This window comes from Mixophyes fleayi, chromosome 9 (genome assembly GCF_038048845.1).
Source record: "Mixophyes fleayi isolate aMixFle1 chromosome 9, aMixFle1.hap1, whole genome shotgun sequence".
Lineage (NCBI taxonomy): Eukaryota > Metazoa > Chordata > Amphibia > Anura > Limnodynastidae > Mixophyes > Mixophyes fleayi.
Genome location: NC_134410.1, coordinates 42048790 through 42067228, shown reverse-complemented (window position 1 = coordinate 42067228; position 18439 = coordinate 42048790).

Here is an 18439-nt window from a genome sequence, read left to right as displayed (position 1 = left end):
ACTTGCCTCTGTGGTTGAATAATCCTATAATGTTATAATGTAATTTCCTAAATGTCAGCACAGAGCTTCCAAAATGGCACTATAGTAATTTCCCTCTGTCTGTCTTCTAAAGTGTTGTATAACGAAACTAAATGAGTGGTGTCAGGTGTGCAGATGAATAATCAAATTCTCCCATTAATGAATGACTGTGTTTGGTCATCATTATTATCCAGGAGTTAGACTTGACCTTGAGCAGGTGCAAACATTACATCTGAAAACTGCATACTTCTGAGTGCGCTGGCACTTGAATTGCATGTATCTACCAGGGAACGCCATTACTCTACATTGACTATGTGCAGTGTCGGACTGGGGCATGAAGGGCCCACCGGGGGACTGCAACACTAGGGGCCCACAAGAGGGGGTGTGGCCAGTCATCATAGAGGCGGGGCCAGAAACTAGAGGGGGAGTGGTCAGTCCACGAAGGACAGCTAGCACCTTAGTGTAGCATATAAAGAATGCAGTGTGTGTATAAAGAATACACAGTCTTCACCTGCCCCTTAGATTAGGCAGAACAGTCACCAAAATCATGATTGTCCCACTAGACCAGGATTAGCTAACCTGTGGCACTCCAGGTGTTGTGAAACTACAAGCCCCAGCATGCTTTGCCAATATATAGCAGCTTATTGCTGGAAGGGTATGCTGGGACTTATAGTTTCACAACATCTGGAGTACCACAGGTTAGCCAAGCCTGCACTACACCCAGATCATTTGACAGACTGTCCTACCTGTTGTTGTCACTTTTACCACCTGTGGTTGCTGGTTTCTTTAATTGCGTCTTGTTTGGATCCTGGTATGTTGAGGGGCCTATTTGGAAAAAATAATGGGTACAATTAGAAACGGCAACCATCCCTGCCATTAAATTAACAGCCCCCACATTTAATAATTAGGCCTCTCTCCAGCCTCAACATTAAAGTAATAGTGCTCACATTTGATAAATAGATCTATTTCCCTCCAACAAACCCCAACATTAAATTAATAGTATTCCCATTTAATAAATAAACCTATTACCCTCCCTCCAAACAGTCCCAGCAATAAATTAATAGCATTTACGTTTAATACATCCATTTCCCACGACCATTCCTAGCATTAAATAATTAATTTTCACATTTAATAGAGAGCCCTCCTCCCCACACTCAGCCCCACATTCAATTATAGACCCAAACCACCTCAGCATTAAAGGTCCCATCACCCCGTCCCTATAGTGTTCTCTGTGCAGCCCCCCCTCACTATAGTTTTGAGATGATATGTAGTTTTTTGTTTAGATTTTGGATATTTTTATTTTGATAGGAAACTACAGTAAATGAGACAAGATAAAAGTTATTCAATCACTAATGAAGAATAATTTGTCTACTTTACTGACTATTTTGTTAAGGTGGCCACACGCATGGAGATCCAGATTGCAGAGGTCTACATTAGCTACAGGAGTTACTTTACATATAATTTGTACTGGTGTTATTACCATTATTTTCCAACAGCACCAAGTACATCATGTATGTCACATACATGACACATACAGTATGTGTCATTTCCCTGACAGCTCTTAGAGATTAAAATTCAAAAGGTTGAACTTTTACATATTAACAGTTAAGCTAGAAGTGAATGCCAACAGGAAGACATAAGATCATTTTAAGATCATACAAGGACATAAACGATATTTTCCAGACATTTAATATAGATAGCTTCAAAGATATACCCAGAAAACAAGAACAACATAGAGTTTCTGGCTTAGCACCATATGACATGAGCAGAAATGTCTGCTACCTCAGTCCTCCAAAGCTACAGAACTCAGTGAAGATTTTATACTGTGTTTAACACACATTATGTGTTAGCTCTTTGGTATGATTAATTCAGTGAAGTTTCAGAAGAGCTAATTCAGCAATAGACAGGCCGGGGCTCTTCAACTGTTACAACTAGAGAAGAGAAATGAAAACAAATATTTCCATTCCAACCAATGCAAATGATCACAAAGATGTAAAACATTGGTTTGTTTTAAATGTAAACAAAGAACACTGAATACAATAGAACAGTAGGCCTCTCAAATTCATTATCATTTGTACAGTGATTTCACGGATCTAATAATCTTGGTGATAACTGGAGTTTTTCATAACATTTCCCTTTAAAATTCAACACGCTGTCAAATAACCTGTTGCCATAAATTAAATATTATTTGGTCACCTTCAATTATATAAGTTGAAAAAAACTAATTATGGTCTACTTACCCATATGTTGAAGCAGCCTCTCTGCTCCTTCTCCTTTCGGCGGCGGCGGGAACATCAGCTGACAGGGGAGGGGGCAGGTCACATGATCGCAGCTGCGATCATATTTGAAAGATGACTGGCTGTCAGTGACAGCCAGTCATCTGCAGCAGCGGGGACGGCAGAGAGGACTGCGGGCACCCTGGATGCCGACAACGGGCCTCCAGGTAAGCTCCGCCCCAAAACTAAAAGGGGGTGTGGCCCTAAGGTAGCTGGGCCTACCGGTGATTTTACCAATAGCCCGCTGGGCCAGCCCGGCGCTGACTATGTGCATATGCCCCTACCCCTCCCTGTTTTACCCATAAGTCTCCTTTGTGATCAAAGATTAACTGGATGTTGCTGCGTTCACTGGCATATGCTCCAGTTCTGGACATGCACAGAGCCATTTTATGCAAAATATGGCATGTATCAGAATTTATGTTCCTTGATGATTCAGGCCCTATATGTTTATTAAATATATATTTCCTTGTTTGTATGACTATTTCGGTTCTATTGACTTTACTTGGAGCTGCAAGCTGGTATGGGTAATATCCATACTTCACAAGCCCCTGATTTGGACTTGTTTAATATGCTTAATCATGCTATCAATATACACACTCTCCAAATTGGTTGTCATTTCAATTTATTGAATTCCAGTAATTGTAGAACCTAAATCCACAAGGGACTTTCCCTTGGGACTCCTGCCTTTCGTCCAATGCTCAACCTCGGCACATCGCATCTCAGTGCATTCTCCTGACCTTCAATTCTAGGGGATGTTTAATGTAAACAGAATGATACTGTGTGTGTCATGATACAATTGTTTTGGACAAGACATCAGACCAAGGGTATGGCCCCTGAGGGAAGGATACTGTGGTTATAATACTTTTTAAGGAGAATTAAGTCATCATCACTGCTACAGTATATACATTAGCCATGCTGTAGTACTCACTGAATACTGGCTGCTACAATGCAGATTAAATATTACATAAACTTAAATGTGGCATAAGAAACATTGGTTGATTTCTATGTGAAGGTTTTAACATTTGACTTACAGGAAACACAGAAAACCATCTTAAATGTGACTTTGCACCTAGTGGGACATCCTACTTTTGAGAAGATTAACCACATTGTTTCTATACCCAAAAATTTAATTTCCAACTTATTGCTCCTGGCATGTTTAATATTATATGCTCAGACTATTTTATATTAGGGGCAGGGTCATATCTTGGTGAGAATATATAACGAAAAGAATAAAATATTGTAAAGTAGGTAGGATGTGAGGAATACCTGAGTTATTGGTATGTTGGTAATAAAGTCAATGCTTATCGACCTTATGATTAATGTATGTCATAAAAAAGACTAAGCAGGATTGTAGCAGAAAAATAGAAAAGTTTAATTCAGTGAAAGGGTTGGTTCTAACATGGGAGTAGTTTGGACTTTGATGTAACAGTGACACTTTTGCACAGTTTGTCTCTTTTAGATTTTTCCACCTTCTCACAAATGTCTAGTTTTCAGAGCATCTCCAAAGGTTGGGAAATGGCTACACTAGAAATTCACTAAGCAGATCATTGGGACGCACCACTGCAAAACTAAAGTGATTATCTCTGCTCATCCAAGGGCTTATGTAGAGTTGCACGGAAACTGCGCTTTCAGCATATATGTTTTTTTTTTAACTCTGCGCATGCACACAAAGCACTGGTTACATTTGCAGCCTTATGTAAACTGTGATGCATCTTGCACTTGCGGACCATTTACGATCGAAGTGGCGGAGGGACAGAGGGGCATGTAAGGGCATGTTTAGCAAATACGACTAATGTAGACTGATGCATTTTGCCCTGCCATGAGACAGGGAACTTGCAGGTACTTGATCACTGGTCTAAGTTGATACTGATAGTGATGATGGTCAGGTTAGATGAGTCCAGTTCAACATATTGATGGTAAGAAGTGTTTTTTTTTGGGGGGGATGCAATTTCCATATGCGTTATAGACATAAATTGCATCCAACTCCACATGAGATCCCCAATGTTTGAGCAGTTTCCTAGTGTTATTCATTTCTATGAATTTTAGAATGAGGGAAATTTGAGAATTGTTGCATTATTCATATATTAATACTGATATAGCTACCATAGTTTGAATTATGTTTTGTGCCTACGTGTAACTGTACACTTAACTGTTAGCAAACTGTTATATAACAAGTTAACTCATGCATGATACTCATGCATTCTAGTCAAATCAAGCCTCCTCAGGGGAAGAGCGTTACTTCCTGATGCAAGCGCCCTTTTTTAACGTGGTTTTGTCCACATGTCACACCTCATCATTTTTCTCCATCACCTCATCCTTCATCTTTATCGCCACATCTATCTAGATGTCTATCCAGACACAGGGATCTCTCTCAGCGGTCCTGAGTATCACACTCCTGTCGCTCTGTCACCCCCGGCAACCACCAACCAATCCAACTGTCACTTCTCCTTCAAGAAATATATATATATATATATATATATATATATATTTTTAAAATCTTTATAAACACTTTTAACAATTAACAAATTAAATTAACAAATTAAAAACATCTTAGTATACCAAATTTCAGCCCTTTCTGAGTTTTTTTTTCCACACACAGAAAGAATTTAGTAGGTCAGTGTATAACTCCGCCCAGCAGGTAGCGCTGCAGCATGTTTTTTTTTTTTCACACACACACAGACTAACACACACCACTAGGCTTTTATATTATAGATAATAAAGTATGTTCAAGACTTAAATCAATTGAGCAATGGGTAACATGAATTTCAGCAAATCAGCACTGTGTGTCTAACAATCTAAAAATTAAATAAGGATGAAAAAGAAACTTGCAGTAAAAGGTACACCATTATTGAGAATTGCGTAAATAAGCCTTCTATATTCTAATAGCTAGTTTAGCATAAGATATTAGCACCAACTGTAAAAACTGTAAAAGACTTGACTCCTCAATACAAAATTTGTGCAGTTCTGAGGCTGACCATGCGGATCCTGTTCCTTAGCCTGAGTGTACAGCATGGTGTAGGTCATGATCCATAAACACCACCCACCTGTGCTAGTTCTTTGATATACTAAATGGTGGGTTGGTGTGTGATAATGAGAATGTATCACCGGAACTTCACACACAAAAGGCCTGTTCCACCACAAAACTCCATTTGCTTGAAATTTCATTGCAATATCACTACTCTCTACAGATATAATTAGGTTCCATACATGTCAATGACATTCAGGGAATAAAACAGTTCCATACATGTCAATGACATTCATGGAATAAAACAATGTAGAAATTATTTTTCTTCTCACAATATGTATAGGTAAATGTAAACCAAAAAATATGTATTAAAATAATGTTCTTTAGCAGAACAGACATAGGGCTAGATTTACTAAGCTGCGGGTTTGAAAAAGTGGGGATGTTGCCTATAGCAACCAATCAGATTCAAGCTATCATTTTGTAGAAGGTAATAAATAAATGAAAGCTAGAATCTGATTGGTTGCTATAGGCAACATCCCCACTTTTTCAAACTCGCAGCTTAGTAAATCTAGCCCCTAGAATGATTTATGTCTAAGCCATTTTTTGCAATGTCTATGCAATTTTCACAGAAAACAAACTAACTTTAACAACTGTAGCTAATTACTTTTAACTACTTATCATTGTTTTAGATTTCAGCAGAACTACTTTAGCCATGTAGGCAAGCTAGTAACATGCATGGGACAGCATTGTAATGGGGTCAGCACTGAAATAGTTTTATGCTGTGTCTACTTTTTATTTATAATTTTCTTGTTCGCCTCTTTTAGATTAATCCATTACAATTTTTTTGTGTAAAATAATGGAGGAGATGGGTTTGGATTAGGCAGAATTTTGTATATGTTATAAACACTTATCCATGGGCTCAACTAACTCTGAATCATTTCCATACATTTATGTTACACAAAATGGATTCAGTGGGGATTAGAACCAAAGAACATTAATGTGGTGAGTGATGGTGGGTGGAGTGCTATTGGGTGTAACAGAAAAAGTCATCTAGGGGTGCAAGAAGATAAATCAGGGTTTGAGGGCAGAATCAACTTAATTGCATTGTTTATTAGCAAGCTCTGATATTACAGTTGACTAATGTGCTGACTGAAGTAAAGCTGCACCTACTCCATAGTCAAAATAGGGCAGCCAATGGGAGCATTGTTTTACATGATAAGATTATCTGCTCATTTTTATTATACGTGCTCTCTTTTAGTGCATTCAAGTTCAGTACAAATCATAATGTGACACAGACTCTTTGCCAAGCGCTGCCCGTTCTCGATGTCGGAAGCCGCTGTGACACTCGGTGAGTGTCAGAGCAACTCGTATGCTTCCTGGCTCCTGATTCCTCGTGTGACTCCTCTGTTCCGGTCCTGATTCCTGCGTACCAATTCTGCTTGTGTGACCATTCCGATTCTCCTGCCTTTAGTGTACCGACCAAGCTTGGTGACTTTCCTCCATTGTTATCTTGTGCTCCTGACCCGGCTTGCTTGACATGGCTTCTATCTCCTGTCTTGTAGCACTGCCGCCTGTCTGTGTACCGAACCTGGAAATCCCTCATGCTGAAACTGCCCCCTGATTCTGTACTGCGTTTACCCGATTGTGTACCAGTCCGACTATGTTTCCTACCTGCTCACCATCTCCGCTAATACGTACATCTTGAGCCAGACCAGAGGATGGTGACCTGCAGGCTCCCGGCAGCTAAGGCCATCCCGCCTTACGGAAGTTCTGGGTGAATACTGGGGAGTCGTTAAACGCCGCACCTCTGGTAAGCCATTGTTAATCGAGATTAGTATCAAGATCCAGCTATTCCATTACATAATGTAAATGAACAAGAGAGATTGCCATAACTTGCCTCAGAATTTCATTTGAGAGTTTGCTTTTTTTTTTGCCTCTAGATCAAGTGCTATTTGACTGTGTTTAGCGCATAGTGGCCAACCTCACTTCTAGTGCTTTCTGGGAAAAAGACTTAAAAAAACATCAAATGATTTCTCCATTATAAATGTTGTCATCCACAAAACATGGGCATTCGGCATGTTAGTTGTCATTTGGCTTCAGTTCTGTTTTTCACTGAGTGTTTATCTTCAATTGCAGTTGACATTTTTCTATTATGATATGATTATAGTAATTTGCTTGTAGTTTCAAAGAAGACTTTTTTCTTGCATGTGTTTAAGGAACAATAATGGAAATATACTAGATATAATTGTATCAATAATTATGCCTTGCTGAGTGCACTAGACGTCCTATAGTAAATTATCTAAACTCATTAGCAGTAATAGAAGGAGGATTCTAGGATTCTATAAAGACTTAATGACTCTTTGATTTGCTATTTTTACTATAAATAAATCACTGCTAAAATATGAAGCCAAATATAAAAGCTCAAAAAAGAATTCAAGATTCTAATAAGCAGTCATTATTATACAATACATATACGCACATAGATGTTTTGTAGAGAAGCAACATTCTTAACATAAGTTGTTTGCTCCTTTTACCTCAAAATATTCAAATATAGGTTGCTCTGTATGAAAAACCTTATTTATCTGTATATGGTAATTTTACCATGAACTAAAGTTTAGGAAGTAGAGAGGAAATGGAGAGTGCAGACATGGTGTAATATTTTCAAGAGATGCAGTTAATTTGATTAAAATGTGTTATTCACTAGGCGGTTACCAGGTTGCATCTGTGGACTATTGTGGTCAGTGCTCAACACAGATCCATCTGGGAAAATACACAGCTCCACAATTAGCAATAAAATGCTGACAGGAAGAAACCTGGATGTAGTTCCCAAGCAAACATAATATTGCCAAAGAAAAAACTGATGACAAAGTGGTGATTTAGAATGTAGACGTTGAACAGGATCATAATGAACGTCAAACAGACAATTAATGTCAAACAAGTTTTTTTTTCAAATCTTCAAGCCTGCTCAAACAGGCTCAACTGTGGTTGAATCTTTCAAACATTTTCCACCAACTTTCTAATTTTTGTGTAGATTCTACAAACTAGTTCAAGAAACTTTTAAAAATGGTTTGAGCATCTCTACTAATCACCAGAAACTGCACGCAGCAAAGCGTTTACCCTGTTCTTCTGGTCCATTAGTAACCATTTTTTAGATTTTACACAAGTGAATGTTCTTTCACTGAAAAAAAAATGTTTCAATAGTTTATTTCCCTACCATAACACTTTGCATATATAATACTTTCAATCTAACATCATTTTAAACAATAAAATATGATATTTTAAAGACTGGTACACAGGCCCAGCACACAGTTTCTGACTCTTCATCTGGCTGGAGTATCTACTTCATACATCATCTTTCTAATTCCCTTCTCCCAGACTACATGGAATCAATAATATAATTTAGTCCAGAGACATACAAGTCTGAGCATATTCAGATAGGATAATACATATAGCAATGTTGTAAATATGAGGACTATATGGTAGAGGACTATGATATATGAGGACATACTTATACTGGAAACAGTGATGTTAGTACCGTTAATTTTAGTTAGTAATGATGAGAGTTGTGATAGTTTGTGATCTGTGTGAAATAGGATTTGTATACTTTCAACAGTACTATTGTATTAAACAACATATGTATGAATGCTGAGCTAATGCAGTTAACATGGAAAATGTAATTGAGTCTGAAATACACACACACACACACACACACACACAAACACATACTTGTTTTTATTGCATCATGAGGACCCATGTATGGGACATAGCGTATAGAGACACCTGTTTCCTAATGCCCTGTCAGAACAATCATAGCGGTATGTGTAGGAGAGGTTTGTCACCAGAGTTGCCACAGAAGATTTACACTTTGACTTTGCATAAAGTACTGACACGGACTGCAAGATGGGGAAAGTGCTATGTATTTTGACTGTCTGAGGACATCCACTTGCCTGCTTACACCGACACCTAGACATGGAGGCTATAGACCTGTTCAACCACTTTGCATAATTTCAACAAGTTTGATCCCTCTTTAAAGCTATTATGCGGTTCTTTATGTAGAATTTCACCCCAACCAGTTCCAATCTTTCAGTATGGATGGTTCAGCCATGAGGCACGCAACACAGTCTCGCTTTCCGGGCACTCGGCATATCTGCAGAAACCTCATCAGGTGTTTCTCCACAACCTGTCCCAGGATTTCCTCCGCACTTCTTTGCAACCTAAAAGGAAGTATAGTGATCCATTATGGCTCCGCAAAATACAGAGAAGGCAAAGTTCTTCTGCCTAGCAAAACTGTGTGCTACACCTACCTGTGGAAGCCATGGCTGGGCACTGGTCCCGTGCTGCCAAGTCCATACACCGCCTCTCTTCAGACATAGAAGTGTCGACTAAATGCTTGGCCACTTGTCCCTCAGTTACGGGGGATTGCTCCTCATCCGGCATGCTGCTCTGTAGCTGGACCAGTTCGGAAGAGAAACATATATGTAAATGACCAAGATAAAAGTCAAAAGCATACATCAGACACCATATTTTCCAATTACCGTCCGGATCAATGTGCATCTCATCCAAATTCTTGCCTGAATTTGGCCATTCTGACACTCTCAAGAGCCATTAACAGTTTGCTAACCTTGGCCCACACCTAGGATATCTGATATGGTCTAAATTAATAGCATATTGTGACACATACATCTAACACAGTTAATCTATAGTAGAAAAGGAATTGTATTGGGTTAAACTGGAATAACAACTTTATGAGTTGTTAATTAGTTAGATTAATTATAAATATATATTAAACAACCATTAGCACATCCTTTTTTACACAATCACTTTGTTCCATCCCCCAGTCCTTCACTGAATTAATCCATAAACTTTCCATTACACACATTGGACCTTTTCTCTGTCTTACAAATTTTCTGGGTTAGTGCTGCTAATGCCAGGGAGTGAACTTTCTAGATCTCATGATCTAGAAAGTGGCTAGTGCATTACATGGCTTGTTTTGTTTGACAGCAAAAATAAAGGACAGTATCAAATAAATAATTGCCTAGTTGTCTTCCAGCTCTTATGTTTTATAACAGGTATATTAATTAAAGGAAATTATTTTGTTCACAATTCCCATAGATTCTCCCAGTGGACTGTGGTCATGTTTATTTTCTTCTAATATGTTACTGCTCCTCTCACCTCTAGACAAGTTTACAAAAATAACTTTCACCAAGTATTTCACTCCTGTTCCTTCCTTCACTCAACTTATTTCTTTACCCTCCACCCTCATTTATTCATTTTTAGTATTATCATTTCTTGGAACTTAGTATATCACTTTCATTGACCAGCTGTCCCATCACTTTTATCAAAGAAATATAAATATATTCTGAACACCAGCTAGCATCAGTGTTGAGCGAAACCTCTACCATTCCTTCATTTGAAGTGTTACATTAATTCCATCCTCTGATTCTGTCATTGGGCAAATTTGCATACAACATCTTGATGTTCTCGTATACCAGGTATCTCAACTCCATTCTCCTTTCTCTCACACTCTCTAACTAACTAAAGAAGTAACTGTCAAATTCATCCCTTGTTGCCAACATTCAACATAAACTTTCTTCTTAACAAGCTTTCTCCAAGTTCCTCACTTCTAGGAAGGTATCTATAATGCCTTCCATTACTGCATCCCATTTCTTCCCTAGACACTTTCAAAAAGACATCATAGAGAAAAATGTAATAAACCTCATCTCTGTCCCCATCACTTTTTAATGTTTAATCAGGATTAGCAGATATGTCCATCACCTTCAAAGCAAAAGACCTAAGCCTCCCCAAGGAACTCACTGTTCCAGAATTTGGCCTGCAGCATCTATAGAGACTAATACTACTTTATGCTCATCCCAATGCTACAGGAGACATGAAATGGATTCCTATCTGTATACAGTATTTGACATGGGATATCACTACATCTACTTTGTCATTTCATTTACTGAGTGTATAGGAGTGCATGGCTCACTCCACCCATGCTTCCACCTCTGCAATGATATCAGGTGTGTTGGTGGTGCCAGTCCATGCAAATGTGCAGTATGTGTCCACGTATTTGTGATGTCATCAGGCACATGTGGATACTAAAGGATGATGTGAATGCTGTCCCTTGCTCTATAAAAGCCTGACACTTCACACACTCTCTCTTTCTCCTGCACTCAAAACAGACATACAAATATCTTTCCCCTTCTCCAATACTCCACTTCCCTTCTCCTCCCTTTTTCCCCAAGAACACTTCCAAAGAGTCATTGCCATGGGGACATAAGCAATATGGAAGATTATGTTTATATGAGAAGCAATAATAAAGACAATGGGTGTTCATGTTATATTTATGTAATATGTGTATGTGTGTGTGTGTGTGTGTGTGTGTGTGTGTTTGTGTGTGTGTTTGTGTTTTAATATTTTATGGGTGGAAGGTGTTACATACACATCCAGATAACGTTAATACACACACAGAGATAATATTAATGCAGTCATGGCCAAATGTTTTGAGAATGACACAAATATTATTTTTCACAAAGTCTGCAGCCTCAGTTTTTATGATGGCAATTTGCATATACTCCAGAATGTCATGAAGAGTGATCAGATGAATTGCAATTAATTTCAAAGTCCCTCTTTGCCATGACAATGAACTTTATCCCAAAAACAACATTACCACTGCATTTTAGCCCTGCCACATTGATTCTCTCGTTAACACAGGTGAGAGTGTTGAGGAGGACAAGGCTGGAGATCGTTCTGTCATGCTGACAGAGTTAGAATAACAGACTGGAAGATTTAAAAGGAGGTTGGTGCTTGAAATAATTGTTCTTCCTCTGTTAACCATGGTTATCTGCAAGGAACTATGTGCAGTCATCGATGCTTTGCACAAAAAGGGCTTCTCAGGCAATGAAATTGCTGCAAGTAAGATTGCACAAAAAAATTATCGAATCATTAAGAATTCCAAGGAAAGAGATACAATAGTTGTGAAGAAGGTTTCAGGGCACTGAAGAACATCCAGCAAGCGCCAGGACCGTCTCCTAAAGTTGATTCAGCTGCAGGATCGGGGGACCACCAGTGCAGAGCTTGCTCGGGAATGGCAGTAGGCAGGTGTGAGTGCATCTGCTCGCACAGTTAGGCGAACACTTTCGGATGATGGCCTGGTGTTAAGAAGGCCAGCAAAGAAGCCAATTCTCTCCAGGAAAAACATCAGGGACAGACTGATATTCTGCAAAAGATACAGGGATTGGACTGCTGAGGACTGGGTCATTTGAGAACTTGTAGTCAATCCTAAAGAGATGGGTGGACAAACAAAAACCCACACATTCTGACAAGCTCCAAGCATTGATTAGGCAAGAATGAGTGGCTATCCGTCAGTATGTGGCCCAGAAGTTGATTGACAGCATGCCAGGGAGAATTGCAGAGGTTTTCAAAAAGAAGGGTCAATACTGCAAATATTGACTCTCTGCATAAACTTAATGTAATTGTCAATAAAAGCCTTTGACACTTATGAAATGCTTGTAATTTTACTTCAGTATACTATAGCAGCATCTGACAAAAAGGTCTAAAATTATTGAAGCAGCAAACTTTGTGAAAACTAATACTTGTATCATTCTCAAAATCTTTGGTCATGACTGTACAAATGAGATTGCAACTTGCAATTTGCAGTTTAAAAAAGAGCATGGAACTTGACCAACCATATTCAAATCCATGCAGAACGCAGGATGCTTTTTTATTTGAATCTGGGTGTAAGTACACTCTACCTAAACTGTACTATCAGACAGAAAAAAAGGCAGTATACGCACAAGCATATATGAGGTCAAATCAGAATGCATAAGAAAAAAATAATTTTTTTGTAATTTTTTTATATTAAATACCCAAATCAAGATGTTCTTAATGCATATTGTACATACAATGTGTTTTTGTGGTCTGTCTTACTTGCAAACACATGATCTGTGCTAGCTAGTGGCACGCATACGTGTACTTTTCCAAACAAAAACATCAGGAGCACTTTTACCTGCCCTGTTGCTGTGCAAACGTTACGGCTGAAACAAGCGGACTTTTTAAAACAAAATATTTATATATTTTATAAATTTCAACCTTAATTCAAAACAGCTACACAAAACAATCATCTATTAAGGATATACACGCAAAGAAAATACACCATGAGCACAAAGATTTGTAATCTCTTATGACAACAATACAGTTAACCAGCTCAACAATTTCCAATAATTTATGTTTAAAAAATATCCAGATAAATAAAAATAAACAACAAATTATATACAAAATTACTTGTCGCTTGGCGCCTGAAAAATTAGTCAGTAAAGCCATCATATAATCCTATCACATATCTAGAATTGATCCACCAACCCTATAATTGGTAAAATTTTAAAACACATTGTTTTGCTATAATACACAAACTTCTCATGTCCAACCATCTTATTTACTAAGGTTATCCAATCTTATATTTTAGGGGGGCTGTTGACCATTCAAGTACAGGATATGCATACACTAGCAAGCTTAAATATATTTATCAGATATTGACTAGTTAGTCTATCTACAGCTTGAAGGATAGACCAAACAAGCAGAGACCAGGATTTGCAAGTAGAACAGAAATACCGGTTCCAGCAATGAAACTTGTAACCCTTTTCAAGACTTATTTTATCCTAGGGCTCACCCATAACAAATGCCAAAAGGAGCCTGGCATAGACCGACATTTAGGACAAAGTGGACTCATATTTTCCTGAAACTTAAGCTTCCTAAAGGGGTAATGTATGCCATATTAATAATTTAAAATTGAATTTGTTGAAATTTAATCGAGGAGGTAGAGTCATTATGACTGCTGTTCCAATATCTTTCTTGCAAATTTCCTAAATCTACCTCCCATTTACTTCTTGTCTAGAGTTCCATGGGGTCTTAATCCGACTCTGGTTTTCTAACAGCAGAAAAAGTTGTAAAAAAATATATAAATACATATATAAACAATAATAATAGTAATAATAATAATAATGCAATAAGCCAATTATTTGATCCATGTATATATCAATAAATCATCAGTGTTGCTAATCATGTGGGAGACACAAAGATCAAATATAGTGGCATCTCCACTAAACATAGCTCATCCATTTCTTTAACTGGGGTCTTTCAACACCTTTAAGGCCCACCTGTATCTTCTCTCATCTGGTGCTCTCATCTTCCAAGCTCCTGTGTATTTCTTTTGTTTGGACCTTGGGAACTTTGCACATCTGTAGTTCATCCACTTAGTCCAATTGTTGGCACTAGAACAGTATACTTTCGATCTAAATTTGTTGGTGCCTTTTCCCTTGTTGGCAATTGTTATATATGGACCTTTACACTCCATCTCTGGAGCTGTTTTTATTTTTTTATCTCAAACCGTTGGCTGGTTTTAATTTCCCTTGTGCACAATTAACCATTGCTCATATTTACTAGCAGAGTTTTTCCATATCTCTCTTATAAGTCTTTTCACCTTAGGAGCTTTTCCCGTGGTGATAATGAGGCTATCTTTCTTAAGCCTGCAAAATACAACTGCCATGGCCTCTCTTGGTATTTCAAAGATCCATTTTTATATGCTATATGCTTTTATTTTTACAAGCATTTGCTTGATTCTTTTTACTTTGTTAATTTTACATATGTCTGTATATGTCTTCCTGAATTCTCAATCAGGTTACGAAATCACCTTGTTTTGTTCTTTGACAAACTTTTTCTGATTAGGGTTGCTTTCTTTATGCTGTCCACTATACCACATACATGACCAAACATATTATCAATCACTTTCATAGATAGATTATACATGTGACAGGATGGACCGCCTATGCCACCCTGTCTGTTGTTGCTGGGAACCGGCTGGGCTTACTTTGCCACCGTCCCCTTTCGTTATTACGAATACGCTCCTCCTGCCGCAGTGGGAGGGGAGGGGCCTGCTGCCGCCACTGAGCTCCTTCTATGGCACTCAGAACCACGTTCCTTCTAGGTCACTGACGCTGCTAGCGTGTCGCGTTGCTGGTGTACCTGGGCTGGTTACTCCGGACCCCTTACTATGGATCCAGGTTGCTGTGAATGGATCCCCCCTGGCCTATCACATGGACCAGGGTTGCTGGGTAGCAGGCAGAGTGGTGGTACTGGATACGCTTGGGTCCAAACCTCAGACAGCCGGAGAACGGATTAGGTTTAGGGTCTAATCTGTAGATCACAGGAATACAACGATATTGAAGAAGGTTCCCAGCAGGTCTTTGAAGCAAGATGCTTTATTTGCTCACACACACTGGTTTGAGATACCAGTGTGATCAGGTCAGATGAGAATCAGAAGAACAATTACATGCTCACACAGCTCATCTTTTATACAGTTCAGAAATAGTCTCTTTTTAGAATCAGGATGTAACCCCATTTACCAAAATATTGATTTACATACATTGCAAAGCCACTAATATTTATACTTTGCTATGAAATTTTTAAAAACCTTTGCTGTGATTTCCTACATCTTTCTTTGAGACGCAGCAAATGTAGCAGCACATTTTAAATTAAACCTTCCTGCCTCCAAGTTAAACCTCACACATCAAAAGATCTAATTAACATGTGGCCTTTCATCAGACTGTTCGGAATACATATTCACACAGAACAACAAAAGCCAAAAACAAACCAGTTTCCCACATCACAATACAACAAAGGCTTGGTAAACACAGGCTCATTATATCAGATATATACATCAGAAACAGGCATATCCTATAGCAAGGTTAAACAAGAGACAAATTTCTTCACCTGGTCTAAGAAATAAAGATCTCGTATCTCACAATATACACAATATCACAAAATAAGTCTAAATGCAATTACATAAATAAGTGCCCTGCGCTATTTGCTTTAAATACATTTTTACCAAAAGCTATTTAATAGTGATCCAGTCACAGTACACTTTATCTATCAAAAAGCAAGAACCATGGTCAGCCTTCTTACTGCCATTTTCTTCTGCATGTCCTCGCATAAACTTTCGTACTCAGAGGTATCCTCATCCAGTGCTTTCTGGACCTCCATCTTGATCTGTTTGATTACATGTTTATTCAGTTGTTCTTTTTGGAGACGCTCTCCAGCTGACAACTTTTTGTTAGAATCACTTACAAATGAATATTTTGGCAATCAAACACTTGTCTGTGGCATTTTCTTGTGAACAAAAAGCTCACACTGTTTCCTTGTTCTCAAGAAGAGCCTTCACGTAATTGGTTAGCTCATTACTCTTTGTTTTCAGATCCTGGTTAAACTTCTCTAAGCTTTCTTTTGCCAGTTTTGTCTATTCCAGCTGCTCAGACAGGTTCTCAACAACTTGTGCATGTTTCTGTTTGAGCTCCTGTATTTTGACCCTATATATTTGCAACTTCTTATCATTAACACTTACCAAGTCCTCTATTTCATCTTGAAGTTTATTGTTGAATCTATTCAATTCAACATTATTTTCCAATGACTCCTTTAGGGAATAAGTTTAGGCAACAGATTTGAACTCTTTATCATGAGACTCTGCTTCTGCTCGATCACATTCTTCTGTATAGTTGGCAGAGAGCGTATTCTTCTCACAGAGTGTTCTAGCAATATTGGATGATATGATAAAATCACTAGAACCTCTTCACAAGGTCTTCACTATTGCAGCACCATTTCCAAGGACAGCAATATGTTCCAGAGTACTCTATTGCGCCAGGTATTACGTAGCACTGGCTAATTAATTTAAAATATTGCTAAGTAAGCTGGATAGGACACAGAAGGAGGCAGTAGGGAACTAAAGTAATACAAGTTGATGTAAAAAAGGCAGATGAAAAGAAAGGCAAATAAAATACATGGGTCAAGGTAAGGGCAGGCAGAGATCAATAGCAAAGCTGGTAAACAGGCTGAGGTCAGGCTTGGCATAGATCAATAGTAGGTCTTGTAATCAGGCCAAGGTCAGAGCAGTCAGAGGTCAAATGGCTAATTCAGTAGTCAGGCCAAGTTCAGGGCAGGCAGAGGTTAACAACAAAATCAAAGACAAGCAGAGGTTAAGGGCAGGAGAAAGAAGACAATATCCAATACATGGTCCGGGTCACAACAGCTCATCCATTCAGAATAAGCAGACAAAGCACACTGGTTCAGACTGAACTATCATCAGCACAGGTGATAGAATGGAAGTTTGTTTTGCTGGGGAACAAATGAGAGGGAGCCCAGAATGATTAATAACACTAGTGCAGAAGGTTCTTAACAAAATAGATAAATCTCCTCCTTGCAAATTATTTGTTTTATTTCCAGACTGCATATTCAGTCCTGGTTTTGTAACCTTACACACTGAGTCATTGACACATCTTCATGCAATCTTTCTCTTTTGTAAACATTTTTTTTTCATTCCATGTTTTAATCAGAACTAAACACAATATGCACAGACAACAACTTTTTCCTTTATTGCTTTATTGTAGCTTACAAAACAGCAAACTGCATCTTCATTCAGATTAAGCACACTTAAACAGTTTTGCTGATCAAGCAGACACACCACTACATTGACTAACATGTATCACAGTAACTGTCTCTTTAATTCTCCCTGTAAACTCTCTTTTATTTTGCACAGGTTCTGGACCACACCCAACTCTTAAGTATGCATATTCAGATATTTTGACTTCAGCAAACAATTATATATATATATTTTTTTTTTCTCTTAATCACTTCCGCATCACAGTATTAACACAACCCAGTCTGCAAAATCATTTCCAACATGTAAAATATTTGCTTTCTTTGAGACAACACAGCAAACTTCTCTGCATTTGAACAACTCACAGATACATTGACAAAGACAAAGGGCTAGATTTACTAAGCTGCGGGTTTGAAAAAGTGGTGATGTTGCCCATAGCAACTAATCAGATTCTAGCTGTCATTTTGTAGAAGGTACTTAATAAATGAAAGCTAGAATCTGATTGGTTGCTATAGGCAACATACCCACTTTTTCAAACCCGCAGCTTAGTAAATCTAGCCCAAAATGTTTACTTGACACTGGAGATGTAACACTTTTGGTTTCTGGTCAAACTTTGCATCACAATTTAATTCTTCACATATGCAGTAACCATTTTTGTTTAACTTCATAACAAGCTTTGTCGCTCACCCTTCCTTGTCTAGTGAGGGCATTTTTTCTGGTATGATGGGGGTGGGGGGTGAGGACAGTATCTTCCCT